The sequence below is a fragment of the Haemaphysalis longicornis genome, unplaced genomic scaffold, assembly GCF_048455015.1.
Source record: "Haemaphysalis longicornis isolate Haplotype H1 unplaced genomic scaffold, Haemaphysalis longicornis Haplotype H1 scaffold_7, whole genome shotgun sequence".
Taxonomy (NCBI): Eukaryota; Metazoa; Arthropoda; class Arachnida; order Ixodida; family Ixodidae; genus Haemaphysalis; species Haemaphysalis longicornis.
The window spans coordinates 26,529,531-26,543,986 of NW_027526422.1; the positions used below are offsets into that span (position 1 = coordinate 26,529,531).

At 46.3% G+C, this 14,456-nt stretch overlaps 1 protein-coding gene across 1 annotated transcript in view; it reads left to right on the forward strand.

The window, feature by feature from the left end:
* Window positions 1–4,742: 4,742 nt before the first annotated feature.
* LOC144144887 (uncharacterized) overlaps window positions 4,743–14,456 on the forward strand; it is a 184,714-nt gene continuing 175,000 nt past the window's right edge. The window contains exon 1 of the mRNA XM_077676386.1: window positions 4,743–5,199. The gene's annotated coding sequence lies outside the window, so the exon portion shown is untranslated. The remainder of the gene's footprint in view (window positions 5,200–14,456) is intronic.

The window sequence follows — 14,456 nt, forward strand, 5'->3', positions numbered from 1 at the left end:
GCACATTTGACGGCGAAGATGTTACTCAGGGAACAGTGCCATCTTGAGCAGCGTTGCGCGTCATCCGAACACCTGAATACATACGTCTGACTATATATGTTAAGACTTATTAACACATTATATGTTTCCCCGTATTTGCAGGAATTGCCAAGCTACCTAAGTTTATTTAAATTATCTCTGCGGGAGAAAAAAGGAATTTATGCGCGCATTGCTTAGCACACAAGGAGATCTGGGGGACATTTTTTTCAGCCATTGATTTGTCTAAAGTTTCTGCTGAAGAAAGTCCACCTCGCTACTTTAAATTAAGCTTTCAGTTGTCAATATCGTTTTAGACAACTTAACATAAAGATGGTGCCCAGTGCCCGGATCATTTTTTATGCTTTAAGCATTTTCTGGGAATAACGAATACTTCAAACTCTCTTATTCTAAGTGTTAGCCAGTCTTTTTTTTTAATTTAGAGGTAGAATCACAATATTTCCCGCAACACTATATAATAACGTAGTTGTCGGATGGTACCCTGCCTACGAAAGTAATTAAACCTTGCTTTTCATTTCCTTTGCCAGATAAGCCATCCCTAGTACATTCTTTATAAAATTTTGTTTTTCTTTTTGCCCATACAAACAGAAGCCAACCAGTGTGATGGTAGCATTCATTCTGCCAGTTATTGGCAGAATATTTTTCTTGGGCTAACGATCGCACAATTGTTGGCATAGTAAATGTGTACAGTTGCGCTCGTTAATTTTGAGAGATAAATTTTATATAGACCTTCCACGACAATATTTCATCAGATTCTAATCTTACGTTTCTTGCACATATTTTTTATTGGATAGGAACGTAGGAACAATGACCGTAATTTTTGTGTCTTAAAATATCAGTAGTGAAAAATCACGATTGGACTGATTGCAAAAAAGTAGTAACTTTGTTGTTGTGTAATTGTCGCAACTTTACTCGAACTTACGTCCGGTTAATGTCGTGACATGCGATAGGTTTAATCGTGAGCGTATGTTCATTTAGAAGGATTTAATTGCTTCGAGCAGATTATGTTGTATGACTGGCGCTGCATCGTGTGCGCGGTCAAATTGTTATTTCACCCAAAAATCGAACTGCTAGCAATCATACAGTCCACCAGAAAATTTGGGTCAAACGTTCTCGCGCTGATCAAAAATTTGCAGATCCCTCACATCACATGACGGAGCCAATATTCACGGACTCGCTACTTCCGTTGTGAAGGACAGACGGAGAAAACACCAATAGTAATCTAGGCAACAAACAAAAACAACATAACTGTGAACGCAAAAGTTGTGCGAAGTAATCAGAAACGGAAAACGGTTTTAAACATCTTTTCACAAAAATCTTGTAGATATTGCGTTATTTTCTGCAGCCTAATACATCGCACATAACGATTTCTATTTTCGGTGTTTGTGGCTTATACTGTGTTATCGTGCAACCTTTTACAACCACGGAGGAGGCCTGACCCACAACCGGTTTATCTTTTTAGGGGCGAAGCTCCTCTTGCTCGGGCTCTGTCCCGGCCGTACACGGCAGATTGATGATGATTGTGGCAGGATCCGCGTAGGGGTTGGCCAACCGCTCTGCAGAAGGCGACGGCCAAGGTGGCTAAAATGTCACACACCGAATTCGCCAACTTACCCATGGAGATTCTCATCGTCCCTAACAAGCCCTACATAATCACCACAAACATCGACGTCGTCGACGGGCTTGTCAACGGAGCGGTGGAAAGCTTGAAGTGTCGAGTCTTTATATCATGTGTGGGCGAATGTTTCACGGTTTTACCGATAAGCATTTTAGCTTCGCCCCTCTCATCATCATTCACTTCGTGGAGATGGCGGGATTTTTTTTCCGAATTCATGATGAGAAACGGATATTACTGTCGTAAACTGAAGTCAGATCATAATACAATGCACATGTCAAATGAATACGCTGATCTGATTTGATTATGGTATATATCAGGCATGTTTGTCACGTGGTGTACAGAACTTCCAGAGGGCATAAAATCCTTTCGACTCGACTCTAATTGCAGTCACCTTTCCGAAGCCTTTCCAGCAGTACTCAGGAGTGTGCGGAGTAGAAAATTACGCGCCCGCTTAATCCTCCTCCTGACACCTCCTGAATAAAACTTTCCCCTGCGAGAGCTGGGAACGCAATCAGACAATGATTGGAATGCGGACAACTGCTGCCGGATAACAATTGGAAGAAAAAAATTAAAGCAGTTCTACTGAACGTGAAAGCCGTCAAGTGCTTCGCCGCGATTCGCCAGAGGGGCTCTGGCACCTTCTCTTGGTATTCATTGAAAAGTTTAGCTGCCAATTACTTCGCTTGGCAACACTGGAAATGACCACGGACAAGGCCGAAGCGCCACGGACATGGCGCCGCTTGTGCCACTGCGCCCGCGCGCCGAAGAAAAAAATACGGGCGTGTGTCGTCTGCTCCGTTTCAACCCATTTCTCAACGGTGGTGTCAACAGAGATGTTATTTATCCACTCACATTGGATTCGAGGCATTACTTTGCGTTCGGTGGGGTAGAGATTGGAGCTTCCAACCCATACCATGGGCTTAGCACGGACAAGTACCGCCATCCCGAGGAGCCCGACGTAACCAGTGACGGCGCTCGCGCATGGTTGCCTGCATGCGCGCCTCGCTAGTGAATACAAGCTATACTCGGGAACAAGTTAAGAACGGCAATGCCTCCTGTACCGTGTCATTCCGCCTACGTGACGGATCCGCTTGTCAACGGGCGCTCGCGTTTTGAAAGTAGATTACTATGACTGCGTGATATTGTCTGCCTTTTCTCACGTAGTTCGTCCGTCCTCGCTGCATGGGTTTATAGGCATATTAAGTCCACAAGAACACAGAAACGACTGATGCCAGGTTCAAAATATTCCCAGTAAAGCACTACTTGCACCGCGCGGAGTAACATCCGGCTGCGCTGATGAGGCGAAGCGGCAACTTGCGTTGCCGTTTTAAGTTGTGCCCGAATATAGTTCCAGTACCGGCCTCGCGCTGATACAGCAACTAGTCACGAGATGGCGCCACAGTGGCTGAAAACGCTTATAAAGAGACACTGAAATTATATTTAATTAATTTGGGGTAATTAATGCGTTAATTTGTGATTTTTTTATTTGATGTTATTTACATGTACTTATTTGCGGCCTAGCAAAGGCAGCCTCCGTGACAACGGCGCTGCGCAGAAATCACCCCCAACACTTTGCATACGAGGAACTACGCCTGTGTGGTCCAACGGGTTTGACATCGGCTTCGTTACGAGAGGGACTCGGGTTAGATTCCAACCAGGGGAAGCGGTGGTCTTTTCTAAGCCTTGTTTTGGGGCGTTATGTGTTACGTTACGCGTTACTAAGGTGGCTAGATGCCGTGATCCTGGACGGGCTGCGGCGACAAGCCGGGCCCCTAAAGTGCTCTGCACATAAAATAACCAATCATTCGTGCAACACACTGCACAAGGCAAAAACGAACTCCAACACTTTTCATGTTTCAGTACGGAAATTAGTTTGTGATGTTTGTAACCCAGCGCATCTGTTCAAAATATTCCTCTTTTTAAAGCTCTGACGAATTATGTCATACATCACGCTTAAAGAAAAAATAAAACGGAAGCTGCACTCATAACCCCGTAAGTACAAAAAACAAAAAGAGCACAGGAATGACATTTCCTCGGGAGAAGGGGAGGGGGAGACTGTATCTTCGCTTTTGTTGTAACTTAGGTACCACATGATGCCATATTAATGACACGCTGAATGTCAAAACCATTTCAACCGCCTTTCCTTATCAGTTCTCAGCTTTCCGGCACTGTGGCGGTATATTTGCACGCAGTTAGGTTATCTAAATTCGCAGTAAAATTGCCCTATTCGCACAAAAACGACGCTCATGCGAACGCACAACATAGTCAACCGTACTAAGCGCATGTGCCGCATCTGGTTTACCTCTGGCGATACACTCGCAGTTGACAATAAGGATTCCTCAACGCCTGCTTTTGCCCTGATTGGTAATTCAGCAATGGCAATTCCTGGTTGCACAAGCCTAAGCGCTGTTGTCGCCTCTTCCTTTTCCCTCACGTCCCTCCTTTTGCTTGCTATCGTGACGCCAAGAATTATCAGTAACAGCGCCTGGGACCATTCACTTTCGTCGCACGTCCTTTTCACTTATTCTATCGGCGTACTCCTCCGTCTGCCACTGTGTGTAGCCCCGCTCCCAGGGCTCGGCTGAAAGCAGCCGTCAACGTGCGGCCACTTGTGGCGTCGCAGTGGCTTCCTGAGCGTGATTAGTGGGTCCGCCGCTCGCGCGCCTCCGGGCATTCCGATCGGGCAAAGCAAACCTAAGTTGATGTCCAGCGCCTGCCCACCGGCTGGCCCCGTCTCCTACGTCTTCGCTCCTATAGCTTCAGGTGACTGAACCCATCTTTTCTGTCCGGGGATCGTTAACACATATCCAAACTAAAGACGACAGGCGGTGGACAGCTTCCGAATCACCGTCGTTGCTGCGTCCCGGTGTTCTCTTCCCTACCGCTCCCGTGTGCTTCGCCCACGAGGGGGTGGAGAATCGATTGGGCGGCGCGCACTCTCAGAGAGAGCGGGAGGAGACGAAAGACATAAAAGAAGACTAGGATGAGAGGGAGGAGGAGGAGAAGGGGAGAGGGAGAAGAAAGAGGAGAGGGGAAGAGAGAGGGCGAAGCGGTCGCGCCACCCGCGTCGGCGGAGCTCGGGCAAGCGAGAGAGCGCGCTCGGTAAAGCGGAGCGATGCACCTCCGCACAGCCGCTGTGTCCGACGGAAAAAGCATCGCGCAGCGGCGGGAGCGCGCGGAGCGCGCGAGTTTCCGCTTGGTTTTTTGTCGCCGCCGTCGTAGTTCGCTCCACGCCGCCCCATTCGCTACAGCGCCACACTGACCACGAGGCGGCAACAACGAGGACGGGGCGGTCCGGCGTCTCCCTCACCCACCTCCTCATCCTCCTCCTCTCTACCTCTTCGAGAGTCCAGCGTTTACGAGCAAAACGCCCGCGAACGACCAAGAGCTAGACAGACGAGTGACTCGCGCTGTTGTGTACTGCGCGCGAGTTGACCGAATAGTTTCCGAGGGAACGTGTTGTCGACTCGGCGTGCGGCTTTGCGGACCTCTTCTCATCGTCTCCACGCCGAAAGTTTGGCCCTGAGCAACGCGTTTTTGTGGAGGTGAGCTGTCTTTCTTTAGTATAAAATAAGATCGTCGACTTTCCCGCTATGATTAGTTGTGTTGTAATCACAGCTATTATTATCCATAATATACTTGGACATGGGGTTATTGCGTTTGAATTAGCCAAGTTTTGGTATCTTCCACTCTAGAGAGGTAGACGATCGGAGGTGTTCGTACTGTGAGGCATCACCTGTTGAATGCAGACTCGCACACCATGGCTGCGGCGTCATATGGCAAGTGTTTTCAATTTTCTCCGTGCGAAAACGCTTCTTAGAAGTGGAAACGTAAATTTATATTAGGTGTGGCACCCATTGTTTATTTATATATGAGTTGCCTTTAAAGCTTTTTTTAAGGGCAGGGTAGCAGTGTCGTTACGAAAGCTTGAGCAAAAAGTCTGAAGATAAGATTTAAATAATATGTATGATAATGTAAGTAATACTAGTAATTTAAGTGATACGAGTGTTATAAGAATAATAACAATTACTCCTGTTATTGTTGTTAATAAAATTGTTATTAATTTATTATATTTACCGTAACGTCTGCATCTTGATATTCAATCGCCCTCAAAATTCTTACGGGTGCACGTAGCTGTTTAAATCGCAGTGCAGAATTTCGATGGAGAGAATAAATGAAAAATTAATACGAAGATTGACTGTAGAAGGATTCTGAAAGTAAAAAAAAAAGGTACATGTAGATGAGACATGATTTGATAGCTCATTGAATTATTTACTATGCTAAATTGCTTGTACACAAATGAGAGTTCAGCCCCGGGTCTACATTATCATACTATCATTTACGGACTGAGCATAAAAAAGACACACTGGATGCAACACTGAGTAATAACTGCAAAACTGTAGCTTTGTACCTGAGAACAATGACGAGGGGTTGGATTTAAACAAATGCTCTGAAGTTTCAGTGTTTGAAGCCAACAGGGATAAAAAAATGGTAAAAGGAGGAAGTAGTGCAGAAACAAAAAGCCTGATGCTTACTGTACCTGCTGTACAACTGTAAAGCTGATTTTATATTGATGACGTTGACGGTATGAAAAGCTTAAAAGGGAGAGGGTCTTTGCTGTGAATAAAGAACTCAAGAATTCGAAAAAAGATTTACAAAATAGAAAGCAAAAGACATGCACATGGGCATTCATTTTGCCATACAATGAACAAAGATTAAAAACTCTCGAATTACGAACACAAACAAGGTCAAGATACAATGTTTATCATTCAGTTATGCCACTGTTACCAGCGCTGCAAATAAAAATAGCGTGAGCAAAGTTTTATGAAGCGCTCCACGGGCGTCGTTATCACAGTACCGAAAGTTTCGGCCCAACAGAACCGGTTCTCTGTTAACGAATGGGTCGTGCAAGGGTAGCTTCAGTGAGGTTGAAGTGAAAAATGAAATTTCAACTAAAACACTCGATCGCTGGGCAGGGCCATTTTTTAATTTTTTGGAGCGTATTTTATATGAGTGTAGGAATTAGCAGAAAAACTGATGCCCAGGAAAGGTGAATTGCACCGCAGCATAACAACTGGCATTTCAATTACTGATCATAGCGCATGCGCAGTTTCAATTTTATTTTATGTAGAAAAGTTTGTTCGTTTTCAATAAATCTCAGTTGATAGTCAGCGCTTGTTCTGACTGCTTCTTTTCTTTGTGTTGTTGTAATGCCGCGTTGTTTCTAAACCGTGACGAAATACCAGCTCGCCCAAATTTTCATCTAGCTGCCGTATTTGTTGTTCAGTTCACATAAATGTGTGGCTATCATGAACTGCAAGGACCTAATGAGAGTGCGTATGGGAACGGCTCATAATTTTGTCACTCCATTTGCCTGAAATCAAAATATACTCAAGCATATGAATAATTTCAGTGTTCTCTCAAATACCAACGTGAGTGGACCACACCAGACATCAAACGGTGTGATAGCCACCAAAGCATAAAATCTAACCAATTCCGTGAGAAACATAATGACTTGCGCGAAATGCGAGCGATGCGTGAGCGGTACGCAATAATGACAACGAGGTTGATATATTGATTCCTGTTAACCCAACGCTAACATCGGTTGGAATTTTATCGTTCTTTCTTACTTAACGTAAAGCCGGCAGTAAGCCTATAAATCCCAGGAAACAGGCCAAAGGGCAGCCTATTAATTTGTCAATAATGGAGAGAGGGAGGCTACCCTTAATTTCGTATTGCTTGGTGGTTTGTACAACTATTTTCGCCAAGCTGTATGTATAGCGTGAAGGAGACGTAGCCCTGTAGTGTACCCAGGCTGTTCTCCATAAAAACACTCCGCGTATTATGCGGAATATGGATGTAAATCAGTCAACTGTGAATGGGGTGCAGTTTGTATTTTAGACGAGAGGAAATGTGACGCTGGGGGTTGAATTAGGCTAGCTTGGAAATTTTGGAATTGAAGACACTCTCCTGGAGCGTTCAAGAAATCCTCAAAAGACAGGAAACAGATTATTCTCAAGATAATGTTTCTACGAGTTATCAAAAAAGGACAGGGAGTTGGTTTGCGGATTACTAACAGTCAGGAACAAACGACTTAGATTCACCGTCGTTATTCTGCAAACATAACTATTGTACAAAACATTTAGTGCCCTTCGACTCTCTGAAAAACTATGACCTGCGAAGCATGGGCGCAGTCCACGGAGTGCACGAAACAAAACACCTTTTTTTGTAATTTACTATTGAGCATAATTCTAGCTGAACGAAACTTGGAAGGATCCGAGCTTCAGTCTCGCGGACCTACACGAAGCTGTCTGTTTCCCTCCCGTGTCGTAGGCATCCTACTGCTTGTATAACACACAAACCGAATCCGCTCTACCACTGACAGGACGCCGGACAGGTCGCATTGGGCCGTTTGACGTCCATGTTTAAACCTCCCGCCTGCACAACGGACTTGCCATAAGTAAGGGCAGGCCATCTATAGCTTCGCGTGCACACCCATCCCCCCTCTCAAGCCGTTAAAGCCGGCAACCGGTTATGAGCGCGTACTTAGAAGTGAAAGAAGGCGTCGAAAATGTCGCCCTGAAAAGCCTTTCAGCTGAGCACGGAATATTGACCTACGTCGGCGTTCAAAGCCGGCAAGCAGCCGTTCATCCGGGAAGGATTCGCAACTATTCGACGAGCTGTAACTTGAGGCGGCAACGGTGGTGGCAGGGGCTGTCCGTTGTTTTCGTACCTATTCGCGCTTCTGTTCGGGCCGACGGTTCTTCAATTTCCGCTCTTCCTGAAAGCGAAAGACATGCCCACCTCATAGAAAATTTAGCCTGGAAGGTGGCGATCTTTATCCTAGCCGGCAAACATGTGGCTGTTCGTTTCCCTGCCTCATCGTAGGCACCTTACTGTCTCTGTAACGCACCAACCCAGACCCAAACCGCCCGATTACGGAGAACACCTGACAGGGCACATTGAGCCACGAGACTTCCATGTTCAAATCTCCCACAAGCACAGAGGGCATGTCACCGGTAGCGACATGAATCCCAGCTATGCTGCGGGCCCGCCTTCTCCTTCAACGCCTAACCCGTGCACGCATAAACCGACAACCGGTGATAGGCGCATATTTAGGCGTTAAATACACCGGCGAAAATGTCGCTCGGAAAGCGTTTGAAATGGAAAAATGATGGGCTCACGCCGCCGTTCCAACTGGACAAGTTACTGTTCAAGTGGGAGGGATTCTCACCTACTCGATGCGGTTGAATTCGAAGCGGCAACGGCGGAGGCGGATTTAGGTCATTTTTACGCCCAGTCGCGCTTCAATGTATTCTCCGCAATCATCTGGCCGTTGTCAGACGATTTCGCAACTTGTGGAAAGGCATCCGTGGTGGCGAAGGGAGAAGCACCGAAGCGGCGCCGAGTAAAGCGGCTTCGCCGGAATACAAACTGGGGCGGGGGGCGGAGGGGGAAGGAAGGAATACGTTTTTTCATCCATCGGGATCAGGTGTTGGGGGTGGAGGAGGCCCACAGGGCCGCCGCGACCGCCAGGGCCCGGGAGGTGGTCAGGACTTGGCCTGACTCCCCCGGGTCACGCAACATCTGCTCCCAGGGGTGAGGGGAGGGAACGGGAAGGGGGGGGGGTACGGGTCTGCGGGGCATTCGCAGAGGGAATGGTAGTGAGTGTCGAGTGCCCCGCACGCTGGACAGGTAGGGTCAGTAAAGAGGTGTGGATGACTGGGGGGCACAGACATATACTGCTTCGCAGTAAGACTTCTTAGTGACTTCTACGTCGTAGCTTCATACTTTTCTTTGATGGGCAGAATTGGAGGAAACGTATTCCACCACCTTGGCGTCAACTTTACCATCCTGCCATCGGGTAAAGTCGAAGGAGCAACCAGCCCTGAGACGGTATTTTGGGATTGTTGTTACAAGTGATAGCATTATTCATAAGTTTGTAGTCTTACCTAATGCTTATAAATATAAGATCTAACTAGCAATTGGCATTGCCGTTATTCAAAAAAGAAAAAAAAAACGCGAGACCACATGTTCCCCGATTTAATTAGCTTAATGCGCCAAAAAGAATATGACCATGTAAAAAACGCACGCACTTACCGCACTGCAATATATTCAATGTAGTGGCGTTTTGTACATCCCGTCGGCGGTTCTTGCGTCTCTTGCTAGGTTCACCAGGCAGCCACATTGGAATTGATTAGGGGGAAAAAATCTCAGGGAGGCGGTAGGCGGCAATACCAATTCCAATTTCTTTTGTTTCAAAACCAACAAAGCACAGCTTGCTACAAAATAAAATCCTGAAGAAGCTACGGAAATTTGCTATCTAACTGTTGGAACACATTTTTATGCGGCGGTAAGGTCCCTATGACGTGCGCCAAAATTTCGACACACGCGCATGTTGTCTTTTACTCGCATTAGAAAAAGGACCGCCGCTACCGGGGAAGTTTTCAAAGAATCGGTTTCCTTAAATCCAGTTCGCACTATAACAAAAGTGAGTTCATACCGAAGTCCGGCAAGGGCTGGTGTAGCCTCTGTTCGTTGTACTTTCATAAACGCGCTCCTTTAGAACGGCATTGATTTAAACTCGAGATCATCGCGAAGATTCAGAGGATAACCAACATTTTATGCCTGTCGAATGAAAATATATTCACCTCTACAATTTACATACAACGCCCTACAGAAAGAAAATGGCCTGCGTATTTCCGCCTAATAGGGAGTGTTAAAAGAGAGCGACGGGAAGATCTTGCGTTTGACGAAAACCTTTCAAAGGAATTAATAATACAAGCTGTTCCAATTAGCCTTCCAAGGAATACGAAAAATTAAGGCGTGATATGACGAACATTTTTTCCCCTTGCGCTAATAAAAAGAAATCGTTCGTAAAAACCACGGGGAATGCACGCCACGTTTTATTCGGGCCCTCATTTATTACAATCCGCTCCTGAATGCGAGAAACAGACCTTCTTTTTTTTTCGTGCGGATCGTGTGTTGAGATATTTTATACTGCATTCTAAAAGCTCACGGCAAACTTCTCAATCAAACCTGCATTTTAGGCGTGTATGATTCACTGGATCCCCTTCTCGTGCACCCTGTCCATGAAAGACCAAAACCTGCGATTAGTTTCTCGTCTAACCTACCTAAATTGCGAAAGGTATATAACATTCCACGCTAGACCGAAATATTGCACAAATCCCCTAGGCAGCCTTGCGGGAATAATGGCACATACTTCAGACGAGCTTTTCTCTTTTTCGCCTATCTCCCTGGCTCTCTACATCCTTTCCCGATTTTTTTAGTACTTGCAGCGCTTCCCGCACCCCATGCGTGGAAGCGCTTTAAATTTGTTCCTTTGCTTCACTTCAACGTGAAGCGGTATAAATTGTGCTGCTGTGCGTGAATACCCAGCCTACTCAGCCCAGTGCTCGTAATGAAAGAGGTTTCGTTTCATACAAGTTTTTTTCCCCCTTTTTCGACGCATTCCTTCAGGGCCAACTTTATGGTTCTACGCATCGACAGAGGGCGTCTTGTACTGAATCTTTCTGCCGCTATACGGTTTCACATTCTTGAGGCAACTCGGGAGAGTGCACCCTCAATAGACATTTGATTTAGGGCCCGAGTCACCCCATCCGTTGCTGTCTTTCCTTTTCTTTACTGCCAGCGCAAGGCAGAAACACTGCTTTAACGGCGTGTTGACCTGTAAAATGTGCCCCTTTTTGTTCCAGCGTGCGCTTGCAGGGAGTTCAACCTTTTTCGTTTATTGTCCTACTGTTTCCAGTAAATGTGTTTATCTCCTTTTATCTTTTAGCGTTTTCTTTTAGTTTCGGTTGTTTTTGATCACTTTCACGATTCGCCCCATTAAACAAGCAAAGATCGACAACCATAAAGAAAACAATTCAGGGACGTTTGCACTTACGCGCAAGACTTGAATGGCGAAGCTGTTGTATGTGACCATTGCCGGACACATAGTTAAGTTTCAGTATTATTGCTTATTTCCACACTGCAAATAACATCGAACACTGTACCACCCCAGAAGCCCCCATTATTCGCACCCCCACCCTTGAGCAGTGGGAGGACGCGCTTTCCACTTCGGACCCTGAAGACCAGCGGCAGTTGGTGGATCGGGCACGCAGGACCGCAGCCACCGCAGGGCCCTGGACTGAGGGCTTCTCCGGCTTTGCAGTGCGAACCTCTTGAATAAATGTTTCACCACTACCACGATTTTACAGGGTAGGACAAGGTCATTCTTTCAAACGCAGAAAAAAAAATTGTGAGATGAGATGAATCCGAAGTCCACCGTACCATCATTCGGTTTCGTCAGTTTTGCTTCAGTTGGGGGGGTTTTCTTCAGCATAGACTCGAGCTATATATAGTCAGCTTGTTGGCTATCTTGCGGCGCGCTAAAAAATTCTAAACAATTCAGAGAAGCTTGAAGTCACGCGCAAGACTTGAATGGCGAAGCTGTTGTAGGTGATCATTGCCGGACACATAGTCAAGTTTCAGTACCATTGTTTATTTGCATTGTTGCGGGGCTAGTAATCGTCGTCATATGAATCGAAGAGGTCGTCGTCTTCTTCGCGGCGAGTGGGGGATGCAAAGCCATTCTACCATTATAGATTTCCACCCTCTCAACTGGCGAAGTTTGCACTAGGTCGATAGGGAAGCTGCAGGATTTCTTTATATGTTAGCACTGAAGGACACATCACCACGCACTTGTGCGAGTTTGAAATTGTTTATTTACATGTTTCGTCGTTGCTCTGCACTGTACTAGTGGTAGTCATCGTCATATGCCTCGATATCGTCGTGTTCCTCATGCCGAGCAATACATGCGCGGTAGCGCTTGACGACAGCTGTGGACTTCTTGTTTTTCCTTCTGTTTTCTTTTTTTGCTAAAGCCACTGCGTGAGCCGGGGACTCTGCCGTCGTCGCGAGGTACGCACTCACGAGCACTCGGCATTTTCTCGCTCCTCGGGGTATCTGCCTTTTTTTTTTTTTGGTAAAGCTACTGCACGTGCCGGAAACGCTCGGTGGTCGCAGCGAGGCACGCACTCACGAGCGCTCAGCATTTTATCGGTATTTTTTTTTCCTGCAACGGAGAATCTACGGCTTGTACAACAGCTCCGCTGTGAAAACTTCGCACATGAAGAGCGGCGTGCGTATTTCCACCAGGAAATGTCTTAAGTTGCCCCTTATTGATGTTACCAGTGAGCTTGAAGCTGTCTTCGTTGAAGCATGAGCTGAAACAGGCCACTATAGCTCATGTGATATGATTGTGGGGTTAAACGCGCCGACGCAACGCAGGTGATGAGACACGCCGTAGTGGAGGACTAGGATTAATGTTGACCACCTAGGGATCTTGAACGTGCGCCGAAATCTCGTACACGAGGGCGTTTTTGCTTTTCGCGTCCATCAGAAAAGCGGCCGCCGCGGCCGGGAATCGAATCCCGGACCTCGTGCTCAGCGGCACAACACTATAGCTCATGTGTGCCATCTTACAGTGCTGCCTAATGTGCAGGTATTTTTCTTTTATTGCCACTACACGGCGCACTTAACTTTGGGGCCACGCTACATACCTCCACTTGAATCTATCTTTTCTGGTATTTTAGGTTGTCGATTACGTCACGGCCGTCAGGACAGCCAGGACGCAATCCTCGCATGTTGATGAATTTCAACGTCTTTGCTCCTCATTTGTTTTCCAGGATGGTCACTGAGAAGCCATGATGCTCGCATGCTACGCCTAATACTAACAACATGCACTAACGCAGTTTCAGCGATAGCATACCTGAATGCACTAAGCGACCACTTGACTTTATCATTTCAGGTTAACCTTTCAGCAGCAAAAGAAAAACGCTCGTACACGAATGCGATTTATGATACTGTAGGGCGGACTTTGAAGCCATGAATCATAAACTTTCGGTATCCGTTGACCGATTTCCAGAGAACTTCAATGAACATTTAATAGAGCTTAATTAGAACGCGTTTAAACCTAACGTACAAGAAGTAGTTTGTAAGTACATGCTCTGAAACGTCATTGCATAACATCAATATAAAAAAAACTGCCAAGTCGCAAGCAAGTTCTACATGGTTGCAAATAAAGATCAGAGCTGAGTCATTCGTTGGCATGCGTATAAAACTGTATCTCTCTGCGCTAAAACAGGCCAAGCCATTTTGGTTTCAAGCCCATTACCGTCAATGCTTGCTAGTAATGAGCAAAATATTTTGCGTGTCGTTAATTATGGCAAGGGCACCCGCATCTAACTAGCATTACGTAATCACCAAGCTGTACCCTGTAGCCCTTCGTCCTAAACACCGAATTATCGAAAAATTCGTTCGTTCATCCAACACGGTATCAATTTGCACCGATTGCTTTGATTACGCCCTAATGAATACGGTTGGAAATGAGGCACGGGCTGTCGCAAAAATAATCGAGTCATTAAGACGGTCTTCCAGCGAGGCCTAAGTTTAATTACGACCGAATGCCTGGAAAAGTTCCGTTTTTTATTGCAATGTCGGAAATAGGGTCATTTGGTGGCAGTACAAAGGCAATACGATTCTTGGCAGACGGTGACGAGGCGAACATTTACCGATGAGCGGCCATCTTAGCCCCGATCCCTAAGCTATGCCCCCTTTGCTTGCTTCGTAGTCCTAAGATACACTCAAGGCGCGGCGTGCCACCGTCATTATCTTTTCTGCAACAATATTTCAGAGGTCCCTGGATAGTCACGAAATTTCCACCGATTTCAAAAATTGGAAAGGAGTCCAGCTGCACAAGTCCGGTAAAATAACCCTCGCCTCGTAATGATCCACTCAC